Genomic DNA, 3,838 nt, shown 5'->3' with positions numbered 1-3,838 from the left:
CGTACATGTGTGAACTTCTGTCGGGCCACAGAGGCCATGAGCGCTCCGTGCAGCTTTAGCTATCACAGGGAGAGGAGATCCTCTCCCTGTGATAGCCAAACTGACACTGCTGTGCGCATCGATGCGTGACGTTTAAATATGTCACGTGACAAGAGTGAGCCAATAGGATGTGATGGAGGCGGACCATCTCATTCTATGGCAAATCTCGTTCTACGGCAATGCACCGGCCATTTGGCAGTCAAGGTGATCGGCCCACCGGGGATTTTCCCGGTATCCCAGTCCAGCCTTGACTCTGGCTGGGTGGCAGTCACCCACCAGTACACACAGCAGACCCTAAACCCATATCATTATTGCTAAGCAGGAAGATGGGAGTCCATTTCACTCTGATGGACCATTTTTAAATGCAATCCATAACCTGGCTTTGGCAGGAACCCTTCTTACTCCTCCTACTTGCATTTGATACTGGGTTTAGGATCTGCATAGGAAACACACACAAGCACACACTTACCTTTGTTGCCTTCTGACGCCTCCTTGGCTGTCCCCAAACGGTATAAAACCAAAAGCCACGGGAAGTTGTAAGGATAGAGGACATACCTGCATCCTATTGGACTCACTTGTCTTGGTTAAATCCAGCTTATTTGACAACCTATGGTGCTGCTGCTTCTGCTCATGGAAGTGCTGCTTCTGACAAGGCTGTTCTTTGGTGGTCCTAGGCGACATTACAATCTCCATGGTTACATACACATTTGCAACTCCAACAATACACACATATGCATGTATGTATGTATGTATGTATGTATGTGTATCTATCTATCTCTATATATATTTATCTCTCTCTCTCTCTCTGTATATATATATATATATATATATATATATATATATATATATATTTCTTTTAAATATATATATAGAGAGAGATAGAGATGGAAATACTTTTTTAAACATGTTTTCACCTTTTTCTACCTTCTTTTTTTTCTTCTCTCCATGTTTTCCTTCTTTCCTCCTTTTTTCCTATGCTGCTGCTTCTTATTTTTCTTCTTTTTCAGACCCTATCATTGCACTATTGCTTATTCAATACCACCAGCAGATGGAGACACTATATTGCAACATTAGTTGTGAGCAGCAGTTTGTACAAACAAATGCCTCATAGCTGATGTCCTATCCATTATTGCAATGGATGGCTGGCTGGCAACATTTGTTTTTATTATTCCAATACCACAGTACCAATGCATGGTCACTCAACAGCAATGACACCCCCATGTCAATTAACAAGATTCAGCTCCCACTACCTGAAAGACAGCTACCTATCATGTCATGTCCAACCTGCACAGGTGTGCAGGTTGCTGAGCTTATTCAATTAAAGAGGACATTCAGCAGCAGCAGCAGTCCTGTGCCTGGTCGCTCCAACAGGGGCCAGACACAAGCGGCACAACCTATTGTCTTTTGCCTGCAGTAAGGGCCCACTGGACTAGCCAGCAAGCAGCTGCAGCAGCAAATAAACAGGTAATCTTTCTTTCCAACACTGAAACCTGGTGGTGCACTTAATATATGCTACCAGATAGGGGACATATCAGATATTAAACTGATAAAAACAGACACCACATTTGATCTCAGCCAAAAAGAAGGACGAGAAGTGATAACTGTCAAAGGGGAGGAACCCCTTCACATGCACCATCACTACTTGTAGGAAGGGAGGCTGGCTGGCAGCTTCCCATACACACCCTGGCTGGGTGGCAGTCACCCACCAGTACACACAGCAGACATTAAACCCATATCATTATCATTATTGCTAAGCAGGAAGATGGGAGTCCATTTCACTCTGATGGACCATTTTTAAATGCAATCCATAACCTGGCTTTGGCAGGAACCTTTCTTTCGCCTCCTACTTGCATGTGATACTGGGTTTAGGATCTGCATAGGAAACACACACACACACACACAAGCACACACTTACATGTGTTGCCTGCTGACTCCTCCTTGGCTGTCCCCAAACGGTATAAAACCAACAGCCACGGGAAGCTGTAAGGATAGAGGACATACCTGCATCCTATTGGACTCACTTGTCTTGGTTAAATCCAGCTTATTTGACAACCTATGGTGCTGCTGCTTCTACTCATGGAAGTGCGGCTTCTGACAAGGCTGTTCTTTGGTGGGCCTAGGCGACATCACAATCTCCATGGTTACATACACAACAAAGGTCAGATGTTGTTTACACCTGGCCATGCCAGTGGTATTGAGTAGCATATCCCAGTGCTAAGGGTCCTGGGTGCAACAATCTTTCAATGGGGAATAGCCGAGCTGAGTTTGTCAAGTGCACCCATGTTTGCAACTCCAGCAATACACACATATTGTTACGCCGAGCGCTCCGGGTCCCCGCTCCTCCCCGGAGCGCTCGCAACATCCTCGCAATTGCAGCGCCCCGGTCAGACCTGCTGACCGGGTGCGCTGCGATACCTCTCCCAGCCGGGATGCGATTCGCGATGCGGGAGGCGCCCGCTCGCGATGCGCACCCCGGCTCCCGTACCTGACTCGCTCTCCGTCGGTCTTGTCCCGGCGCGCACGGCCCCGCTCCTTAGGGCGCGCGCGCCGGGTCTCTGCGATTTAAAGGGCCACTGCGCCACTGATTGGCGCAGTTGGCTTAATTAGTGTGTTCACCTGTGCACTCCCTATTTATACCTCACTTCCCCTGCACTCCCTCGCCGGATCTTGTTGCCACTGTGCCAGTGAAAGCGTTTCCTTGTGTGTTCCTAGCCTGTGTTCCAGACCTCCTGCCGTTGCCCCTGACTACGATCCTTGCTGCCTGCCCCGACCTTCTGCTACGTCCGACCTTGCTCTTGTCTACTCCCTTGTACCACGCCTATCTTCAGCAGTCAGAGAGGTTGAGCCGTTGCTGGTGGATACGACCTGGTTGCTACCGCCGCTGCAAGACCATCCCGCTTTGCGGCGGGCTCTGGTGAATACCAGTAGCAACTTAGAACCGGTCCACCAGCACGGTCCACGCCAATCCCTCTCTGGCACAGAGGATCCACCTCCTGCCAGCCGAATCGTGACAGTAGATCCGGCCATGGATCCCGCTGAAGTTCCACTGCCAGTTGTCGCCGACCTCACCACGGTGGTCGCCCAGCAGTCGCAACAGATAGCGCTACAAGGCCACCAGCTGTCTCAACTGACCGTGATGCTACAGCAGCTACTACCACAGCTTCAGCAATCATCTCCTCCGCCAGCTCCTGCACCTCCTCCGCAGCGAGTGGCCGCTTCCGGCCTACGACTATCCTTGCCGGATAAATTTGATGGGGACTCTAAGTTTTGCCGTGGCTTTCTTTCGCAATGTTCCCTGCACTTGGAGATGATGTCGGACCAGTTTCCTACTGAAAGGTCTAAGGTGGCTTTCGTAGTCAGCCTTCTGTCTGGGAAAGCTCTGTCATGGGCCACACCGCTCTGGGACCGCAATGACCCCGTCACTGCCTCTGTACACTCCTTCTTCACGGAGATTCGAAGTGTCTTTGAGGAACCTGCCCGAGCCTCTTCTGCTGAGACTGCCCTGCTGAACCTGGTCCAGGGTAATTCTTCTGTTGGCGAGTACGCCATCCAATTCCGTACCCTTGCCTCCGAATTATCCTGGAATAATGAGGCCCTCTGCGCGACCTTTAAAAAAGGCCTATCCAGCAACATTAAAGATGTTCTGGCCGCACGAGAAATTCCTGCTAACCTGCATGAACTTATTCATCTGGCCACCCGCATTGACATGCGTTTTTCTGAAAGGCGTCAGGAGCTCCGCCAGGATATGGACTTTGTTCGCACAAGGCGTTTTTTCTCCCCGGCTCCTCTCTCCTCTGGT

General features: G+C 49.9%; 1 pseudogene; it reads right to left on the bottom strand.

The window, feature by feature from the left end:
* Positions 1–1,530: 1,530 nt before the first annotated feature.
* LOC130351503 (U2 spliceosomal RNA) lies at positions 1,531–1,638 on the bottom strand (annotated as a pseudogene).
* Between the last annotated feature and the right edge of the window lie 2,200 nt (positions 1,639–3,838).

Source organism: Hyla sarda, unplaced genomic scaffold, assembly GCF_029499605.1.
Source record: "Hyla sarda isolate aHylSar1 unplaced genomic scaffold, aHylSar1.hap1 scaffold_981, whole genome shotgun sequence".
NCBI lineage: Eukaryota > Metazoa > Chordata > Amphibia > Anura > Hylidae > Hyla > Hyla sarda.
This window is presented reverse-complemented; position numbering and strand designations above follow the sequence as displayed.